The 10742-nt window shown below is 37.8% G+C and overlaps 1 pseudogene; it reads right to left on the bottom strand.

Annotated features, from left to right (window-relative positions):
• Positions 1 to 208: 208 nt before the first annotated feature.
• On the bottom strand, positions 209 to 10253 carry LOC108984332 (annotated as a pseudogene).
• Positions 10254 to 10742: the final 489 nt, after the last annotated feature.

The raw sequence follows: 10742 nt of genomic DNA, 5'->3' as shown, positions 1-10742 counted from the left end.
TCAAATTGAAGCTGACTAGCCACTATATTTGTGGATTGTTTGATACCAAAATCCTTTCCTCAACGAATCAGCTAAAAACGTAGTCCATGGATTTAAGGCATTTTCATACATCTAATGATCTAAAAGAAAAAAGTTCACAATGTTGGTACAAATATCAACAATCAGGAATAGGGAGCAAGAACTACAGACTCCATATCAACGATCCACGTCAAAGGCCATTGTTCTCTTTATCTTCCGTTGTTCTTTTATGAGGACTTGGTGGAGCAAGAACAGCATACTCCATATCTGCAAACACATCTGATTTACCGGCATTCCTCTCTCAATGGGTTGCCACTATTCGATGCAACCGATCGCATAGCCCTCGGTAACTTCAGAGGGATGTCCGCATCGCTAGTATTATTATTGTTATCAGACTTATGTGTGACAATAGCGCTGTCTGGCTGAGAGGATGATGGAGGATTGGAAACAAAAAGAATGGTAGATTTTCGCCATTTCTTTCTCCGATTACGCTTTGGTGCATTTGACTTGGCCAATAATTTAGAAATATAAATAAGTGAAGAAGTTTATATTGCGGAAAGCAAAGATTGATACTTGTAAGCTTTCAAAAATACTTGGTGAGAACGAGACATACTGTTTCCGATATCAGATAAAGGCTTTCTTTTGGACTACTTATCATCATTTGTCTCGGCAGGCTTCTCGACTGGAGCGCTCTGAAGTAACATTCCACATTGCGAAGCAAGAATGCGACTCTTCTCTGTTTCGTCTGACCCCGAGCCACTTCCATTCCCTTCAACAATCTCTGATTCTGGTGTCTTCAACACAGATTCTCTATTGGCGCATTTCTTTGGCACACAACCGCAAGAACTCCCACAACTACCCCCAGCAGCTTGGCATGGGCATTTCATTGTTTTGCATGAAGAGGATCTACTACAAGAGCAACATGCACCTGATGGGGTATTAGCAGTTTCACCAGTAATTCCCTCACCTGAACGGCCTAATTTCAAGCTTTTTGAATCTTTGGGATCAGATTGACCGGATGCTATACTTGAACGACCTCGGTTTTCAGTGTTTCGTTTCCTACCTCAGCGCTTTACTGACGCTATCCATTCGTCATCAGTAGTTTCCCAATCTGAATATTTTGACTCAAAACATATCCATGTCCTCCAATAAGAAAATGGAGCTCCCGTGATCCTACAATCATACAGAGACAAATTTTAGAATAATCCAAATTGACAACCATATCCATAAAGTCGAAAGATTTACAGATAGCAATAGTAGGTATCCTTTCAAACCCAGTATACCACTCACGCCATCCATTGAACCTAGATCTCGACTTAAAAGAATCATGATTCATGGTTGAACTAAATTTGATCTTTTAGAATATAAAATTGGCTCAAACTACCTATATGCATGTTTGTGCCAAATGCATGATTATGGAAAGAGCCTTCTTTCACGCTTATAGTTGAAATATAATTTAGATAATTAAATCTATATCTTCCCATTAATTTAAACTTTTGGAAACTGACTCCCTATTTATTTGTTTATCAACTCATCTGATTAGTTAGCAAAAAATAAACTATCCAATTAATTACTACAAACTGATAAAGGCACGGATCGCACTAAAGGCCAAATGTACTTACCTGCGACTTCACCAGTTGTTTAGGTTCTGGTTTTTGCATCTCCAACTGCCTGCCATAGCTAGTGAGCTTCACTATCTCTTCCTTTAGGTCTCTTATATCTGAATCCTTCTCTCTAATTTATCGTCTCAAATTTCCAAAGAAAGGAAAATTAAACAAATTAAACATGAAAGCCTGCTCCTAAATTAACATGGCGACGAAACTATGTTGAATAAATTTCAAACATTTGAGACCATATTGAATCAACATAATTTAACCAATGCGGGATAGAAATTTAATATCTCATTCTTCTCAACAATTGAAACATACCAGAGTAAAACCACTTTGTTTCCAAAGTGGGTGCACTCAGAGACAGAGAAGTTGGTACCAACCCTAACAGAGCAGAGCAGAGCATAACTGTAACACCCCGTTCCCGAAAAGACATTTTAGAATTTTCGAGAAATAGTGTGCTACTACTAAACTTAAATATAAAAGTTTTTCCTTTTTAATAACGCGCCAGATACGAAAGAATTCCATAAAATAACAAACTTCAATAAATACTGAAAATCCAAAATAAAGTCTGCGGAAGCATTTATTAAAATACAGAAGTCTTATGTGCTTATCAAAATAATTTAATTAAACTTTAAACCATAGAAATAGTCATAGCAAAATCTGTCTAGGCCTCAGCCTTGCCTCCTGGAGTCAAGTTCTGTCCTGCAGTCTCATCTTCATAAATGTCATCACCTGGGGGGTTTTAAAAAAAAAAACATGAAAACAAACTAAAATGAGTCGAATACTCAATAAGCAACACATCATATAGTAAACATAATAAACATAAGGTTTCTTGAAAAGCATGCAAATTCATAAATACATTCATAAATAACATGAGCATGAACATTAACTTATCTTTCACTTATCATAGGCCATTACCCACAGTTGACCCCCGTGAGTTAGGGTTAGCGAATCTAAATAGATTCCGATTCCGCCCGTGGCCGTGGGTTGTGGAATCCATACATAAGGAAGACAATACTGGGTGCACTACCAGCATGCACAACCTGGCAATGCAATATGCCCATAACATAGGTACCGTTTTCATATCATAACATAGGCCGTTTCATATTTTATCAAATCATACTTGCATACTTGTCATTTCATAGATTTCAAAGAAATCACATACGTACTTGTCATATCATATCATAGATTTCAAAAGAAATCACATTCTTTCATAATATCGTGACACATGTTTCCTAACATAAATTCATGCATTTCATAAATAATTTCATGAAATAACTCTCACATAAAATCATACATTTCATAAATAATTCTATGAAATAACTCACATAAAATTATGCACTTCATAAATAATTTTATGAATAATCTTTCACATAAAATCATGGATTTTCATAAATATATCATGATTGGGTACGTAAAGAGGAGCTTCCAAAGAAGGGCAGACACGCATAATATCATTTATAACAAAAAAAACAGTTTACCGTACATACGTGTAAGAATATGATCATGCTACTTACCTCGTAGCGCTAATCCAATATTTCCGGGCGCGACTGATTTCCTATAAGATAGACACGTAGTTTACGTAAATTTCTACATAAAGACATACCTCTTAATTAAACTAGAAATTCCAACTTTATCTATATTTTTCATTAACTTTGGTCTTTCAAACTCTAAAATCACATTGACTCCATAATATTGACATCAATTCTGTATATCTAGAATTTATATATCCCACTTAAAATACAACTCTATCACCATGACACCAATCTAATTAATCTCAAGCCCACCCCACAACTAAGCCAAATCCAAATTAAAAATACAAGTCCAATAAAACATCATTATAAATTTGTAAAAAAATCAAGACCTGGCCCATAATAATGCTACTATATAAAACCATCAACATAAGCCCGTCGTATGCACCAAAAGGGCCTAGGGCCCAACGGCCCATCACGAATTTAAGGGTTCCTTCAGAACCCGAAACATTGCTAAACGGAAAAGGAAAGAAACAAAAGAGTTTGAGAGAGAGAGCTGGGTCTGCGATGGAGCTCACCGAGGGAGGAAGAAGGCCACTACGACGACGGTTCTGGCGACAAGGGTCACGGCGGCGCAACTAGTGACTCCACTGAGTATGGTGGTGCGATGCAGTGAGAGAAAGAGAGAGAGAATTCTGCTAAACCGAAAACAACCGAGAGAGAGTGGAGGCTAGCGACGGTCGTGGGTTTACAGGAAGGGAGTGGGCTCGACGGGGTTCGGCGGGTCGGTACTTTCTGTGCCGTGGGAGAGGTGGTTCGGTGTCTCTTACGGTGGCTACCGTGGAAGAGGTGACTGCATGCTCTGTTTCGGACGTGCAAAAACAGAGATGCGTCCGTGGCTGCTATGGCATGTCTTGGCGGCTGAGGGTGGTCCGATGTAGTCTATGGTGGTCGGTGGCGATGTCGACGCGTTTTGGGTAGCGTGGAGTCGCTGCCGTGTGTGTGTTCGAAACTGGGCTACTCTATGTGGTTCTCGGTGCAACTAAGCGACAACGGGTGCTCTGTGTGCATGAGTTTTCCTTCTCTGCCGATTTGTGTGGTGTTTAATACTAGAGGGTCTCGGTTAGTTTTATAAGTAGGGGGAAAGTGAGGTATCGTGGTTCACAGGAGGGTGGATAGAATTTGGAGTTTGGTTTCGGCTTGAGGCTGTTTGTCATGCTGGAAGATAGACGCTCGGGTGGACGCAAAAAGCCTCTATAAATACCCAAGAAAACCCTAGTGAAGAAGAAGAAGAGACGTATGGGTTTGGAGTTGAGAGGCGTACGTGCATGGCTGCTAAAAAGAATTTTCGGTAGTTAGGAGTTTTAACGTGAAGAGGAAAAATAAGAGTAGGAATAATGTTGGACTCTAACACACGTGCTTGGAATAAAAGCTAAAAATAAAATAAAATAATAATAATGGAGACTTAACTCTAAATAAAAAAAAATCATCTGATAATTCGCTTTAACTTATTAAAAGAATTTTATCTGTAATTTATTCCTAAATATAAGATCGGGTCGTTACAATAACAGAGCAGAGCAGAGACAAAGTCAGATACAAAATCAGTACACCATGCCAAAGGTTTTCAGATGCCATATCGAAACAAAACAGAGTACAAAAACATAACCAGATCATTCTCACTTACTGAAAAATAAAAGTTGGAGCATCTTTCTAAATCAATGCACAATTTTTCAGATTCTCAATATCACTCTTTTTCAAATTTCAGAGACAACATGATAAAACTTAGCTCATGTTTACACAATGCATGTCAGAAAATATTTTTTCTTTTTTGTACAGATTTCATGAGTAATGCAAATAAGCGACCGAGGTTGGTTTTTCCCAAGTTCTCATTTCATCACAAAATATGCAAAGTTTTCAGAAAGTCAACCTCAGTCTTAATAACTCATATAAAACCTAGCATAGGAACCCCGCTTACTTGAACTTCTTAGCTTTTCATAATTTCTCCACAACAATACTGAATAAAAATCTATTGTCACCTATAAAATAGTCACGTACTCCCATAAATATCCGAATTTAACACAATTTTTCAATGCTTACAACTGAAACGCTAAGTAATCTATTTTCCTAAAAAGCTAAATTCCCCAAAACCCTAAAATATCCTCAATTTAATACCACCAGCATATGATGTAGTAGGAAATCGTAAATTTCTATAAACAATAGTAGTTCATAAAAAATAGTTAATAATATTTTTTTTAAAATCATTGCAAACTACTAATCATATCTAATTTAAAACCATACAAGGTTTATTTCATATAATAGGCTTAAAGTGCTTAAAAAAATAAAAGATTAAAATACTTACAGTTTACTACCAAAAATCAAATTGTAAGAATATTTTGTAATTTAACTTGAATCCGTAAATGTAAATTCTTATGCTTCAAACAAAACCCACTTAACACAAGTTTAATATGAAAACGGTCCAATATGAAACCATCTAAATGAAAAGGGAATTCGGAAAATAAAAATACCAACATGCATGCACGTTGGGTACTGCTAGAAATAAGAAAAAAAAAGTGGGACAAACTAAAAGGAATGTCTGGATCAAAACTGAGCAACACAGAGGCATACTCATTGAGGGAAGATGACAGGCGCTACGGGACAGTGAGCTGGACAGGGATCAACGGTGGTGAGCATGGCAGCCTAGCACATGAGGGGTGGAGGTCGTGCACGGTGGTGCAACCATGGACGGAGGATCTGAGCACAACGTTAGTAGTTGTCAGAAGATCGAATGTGTCTCGAGCCCTCATGTATCAACTGCGAATGGTCGAGCGTGGGGACACTTGGAGCAACAACTGGTGGCTCAAGATAGGGCTCGCGATGATTGGGTGGTTGCTCGAGTGTGGCAGGGGCTGCACCGTGCGATGCTTGTGGTGGCTGGGTAGCTTGCGGTGGGTTCACTTGACACAAGGAGTTGCGGTTTAAGGTGGAACTAGTGGTGGGTTGCTCTGTTTTTGGCATAGCAAAACATAGGAAGTTGCTGGGTAGTTGGGGTGCAGTTGTTGGGTTGTTTTCATGGTATTTCTGACGTGAGGCAGCGCCTTGCGAGGTGGTTGAGGAGGAAGGTTGTTGTCTGATTCGTGGAGGAGGGATAGACATGCGACAGTGCTGATTCCTTTTTGATGATGATCTTGACTGGTTTAGTGGAGGTTGACAAGTGCGTGGGTCAGGCTTCCGTTGAGGACACAGAGGCGCTGGGTCGTGGGGGCTGACCGGTGATGGTTGGATAGTAGAGTTTCCATATGCCTCACGACTTGGTGCGAAGAAGATAGCTAAATTGAGAGAGTTTGAGAGGATAGAAAAAGAAACAGAAAAGCACTACAAGTAGAGGACAATAAAAAAAAAAAAGTGGGAGAGACTCGAGTGCTGGACGAAAACGAAAATAAAAGAAGAAAACTCAAAAAGGGGAAGGAAGTTCAAACTTCAAACTGCCTAGATCACGTGGAGATAATGGAGATTGGGTGGAGAAATCTTCGGAAGTGCAGAAACTAAAATTGAAAAATGGTTGAGAAGATAAAATGAGATAAGCTTAATGCAAACGACGTCGTGGAGTAGGAGAGGTTACTCAGCTGTATGAAAACAAGAGAGAGAAAAAGAAAAAGAAACAAGAGACTCCAATGGAACGGCCTTGGGTTTAATTGGCCCGGGTGCTACATACTTCATATACATGCACGGTGACTTCAAGCACATGTTCAAATGCCTACACAGTCTTCTCAATAACAAGAATGTGTTAGTCATCATTATATAACACCAGATCATTTAGTCATCATTGCATTCACAAACCAATCCTTCAAATTTAGTCTCTTTCTAAGTAGTCCTTATACGGGTATTATAAATACCTGAATTCCAGGACCATTTCCATTTTCAGCACTGCATATAAAAGATATCTCGTCAACAAGTTATAAACACTGAAAAAAATGAACTGCAATATGTCTCCTAACTAGAAGTTTCGCATGAGGTGGAAACCTTTCGAGATTCTAGAAGTCGTTTCGCTGCCTTGTCGGTTCTATGTATTTGTCTCAAAAGTTGAGCAACCTGCAACCCAAAGCATGAGTCTAGTCTCTTAGAACTACGAATGCCATTGAAACTTTGAGATGGCAGGGGCGATTCAATATTCACCTGTGCCTCCAGGATATTCAACTTTTGAGCACCATCATTAGAAGCCGATGAAATATTTGCAGGATTGTGTCTCAGTTCCTCAATATATTCCTGCCAATTAACAATGGGGTAGAGAATGGCTTAGTAGAATGACCTATCAATCACAGCCTAACTTTCACAGAAACAACACTGACCCGTAAAGACTTATTCTCATGTTCTAGCTCCTTAATCTTCTTTTTGTAATGCTGTTTAAGAACCGAAGTATCAACATTTGTAAATAGAGTAAAATATGAAAGATGTACATGATGTCAGAAACGAAGCAAAAACATACAAATCCAAAGGTCATAAGAGATATAGAGTTTTGAAACAAAATCCCATAAACAAATATGTAGATGGCCAAGAAATAGATACGGTTTTTAATTCTGATAAGCAAGAGATTCTCACATTTAATCAAGTGATTTATCAGATGATTTTCAGAAAGTCAAGTAGGTGATCCATGAAAAGGATTTTTAAAAAACCAGAAGGCACATTCCATCTGGAAAAGCCAAAGGTTAATAAACATCTGAAACTAGCAAATAATCACATACAACTTTTCTTATACAATGATATACCTAGAGGTCCTCAAATAGTGAACTGGAATCCCCACGATAAAATAGAAGCTCAGCCTGTGACTGCTCAATTTGTCTCCTCATTCTCTGCTCCTGAGCTGCTATTGTTTCACGGTTGGTCTACATCAAGAAAGAAGGGAAGTTCGTCAGGAAGAGAAGCATGACATGACATGTAAAAAAAGAAATATAAAAGAAAACTTACAACTGCCTTGTTTTGACTGTTATGAGCACGATCTGCATACTTCAGAGTGTTTATTGTTTCCTCAACATTTGTATCAGCAGGACCGACACAAGCTTCAATCATAGACAAAATAAAAATAAAAATTTTGAGCAATAAAATGTAAAAATTACAAGAAAGCAAAATCTTAAATGCTTAAAGAAGCATTTCCTCAGCACACACAAATAACACATACCAATCATGACTATTTTGCTGCTCCTTCCAAGAGAATCCTGCAGATTCAAAATCCAATTACATGGCATGAGTATTTTTTTAGAGCTTAGTGAATAATTTTCCCTTGGACATCAAAATGTGTCAATAAGCGAATGAAGCTCTAGCTCAATGCAACTTCTTCCATAAGAATGAAATGGAAAAAAAATGAAATTTCATTGAGTGCATGCTTTGCTTACCAACCAAAAATGTGTTATTAAAACAGTTTTTTTTTTTTTGAAATTTAGGTTCTTACGGAAGATTCAACACAACTCTTAATTATTGTGTGCTCCTATGTAATGTGAAATATAATGTACTGGTCCATTTTTCACAAGATATGGACGTCCTCTAGAGGTGCCTTTTTCTTATAAGTACATCCTCCAAAACTGATTTTTTAAGTAATTAAACACCCAGATCTGTTTTCTTTCTCCATTGTAATTGGTTTCTACTTAAAAATATAGATTCTACAAACAAGAAGCATCCTCAGTAATCAAACCATAAGAAAATGATGTCACACTTAAGTATGAACTAGAAATAGAGTAAGCGAAGCAATTGAAGAGCCTTGGATAATCTTCCATCAACACTAACAGTAAATGGCGAGAAGTTCCCGCTAAAAAGTTTAAGTAAGAAAGATTGTTCCCTTGCCTGTAACAAGCGCGTTAACTTGCTATCACGATATGGAATATGCCCTCATTCTTTCCTCTTTTTCTCATCTCCCTAATCACTTATCACATTGCCAAGAGCCAGTAGGCCCTTATTGATATGTATGCCTAAACCACATAAACCTGTAAATCAAACACAAGCTAATTGAAATGATTTAACAAATTTATTATTCCATGTCAAATTCACAACAGATGGCTACCCAAAAAAGCCAACACCACCTTAAACCTAATGTAACAACATTGAAATCTTTAGACCAAGGAAAGTCTCCAATGTGGTAAACATTAGATATACCTTCTTTGAAATGCATTCCATCTGCACCTGTTCTTTTTGCACGTATAAAATCGGCAAGATTGACTAAATGTAGTTTTGCACTTAAGATATTATCACCAAGGTCATCATTTATTGCTCCAGCCAGGCAGTGAGAAAATTTGTTTTGTTCAATTGTAATTGTAAAGATAGCATGTGACTGACTGAAAAAATGGTGAAATGAATCATATACAGACGTTAGAAACTATATAAAATCCAATAACATAAGAAAGAGCATGTTTTAAAATAAAATGAAGACGTGAAAGCCATATAGGCTATGCAAAATAGAGAAGAGAAAAAGAAACGAGTAGTTTTAAATTGATTTAGAATAATGAAATGTGCACCTTGATTGACTATTCATATTTGTACTCTCAGTGGCACCAGAATGAGAACCTCGAGATAGATGTGTCGCCACCTCTTCTTTTGTCATAACTTCCGCCTCATACACACCAACAAGTGTTATTCCTCCATTCACAGTTTCTCTTATTTGTATGGGAACTCTTGCAAGCATTGTGGGCTTTGCAAAAGATTCCCCTTCAGCTTTAGAGAAGACCGATGAATTTGGGTCAAGCAAATCAAATATTTTGTCCTCGAATATCTATCATCAACATACCACATACAAAGAAAATTAATAAACAGACCAAAATCATCTGCTACCTTAATGAATGATACTTTGATAAAACATTTCGTGGAATCTTTCATCGCCTCAACCCTTCGGAATATACTTTCCATTGCTTTAGGTATAATTCCACCATTACTTTCTTCTTCTGTATAGTTAGTCCCCCATTGAGTATGTTTTCCCAGACCCCGTCTTAAATAACAAACAAAATAAAGTCAATATGTATATCGAGGTGTAATGAAAAATGCCAACAAAAGGAGCAAAATGCCAAAAATGCTAGATAAATAGAAGTTAAACCTGGCCATATGCAAGAATTATGGCATTGTGTGATACCCCATATGATATGGATAATGATAGGTGGTGTATAGAATCCCACATTGCTTGGGAAAGATAAGCTCTTGCTCTTTATTAGGTTCCAATAGGGCTCCAATTGCATCATTTACTAGTCCTTTTAGAGTATAGGCAATGTCGTTTCAGAGCCAGGTTATTGTGATACCCCATATGATATGGATAAGGGTAGGTGGTATATAGGATCCCACATTACTTGGGAAAGAGAAGTTCTTGCTCTTTATAAACTTCCAATGGGGCTCCAATTGCATCATTGACTAGTCCTTTTGGAGTATAAGCCATGTGGTTTAGGCTTTCCATTGGAGCGTTACAAATGGTATTAGAGCCTATCCCAACTAGACATGAGAGACTTAAGCCGTGCCACCTACAATGGACAGGCCCGGTGAGGAGGTTAGGAATTTAAGGGGGGGTAGATTGTGATACCCCATTTGATATGGATAAGGGTTGGTAGTGTATGAGATCCCACATTGCTTGGGAAAGAGAAGTTCTTGCTCTTTCTAAGGTTCCAATGGAGCACCA

This window comes from Juglans regia, chromosome 12 (assembly GCF_001411555.2).
Source record: "Juglans regia cultivar Chandler chromosome 12, Walnut 2.0, whole genome shotgun sequence".
Classification (NCBI taxonomy): domain Eukaryota; kingdom Viridiplantae; phylum Streptophyta; class Magnoliopsida; order Fagales; family Juglandaceae; genus Juglans; species Juglans regia.
The sequence above is the reverse complement of the archived record's forward strand: the minus strand, read 5'-3'. Positions and strand labels throughout refer to the sequence as shown.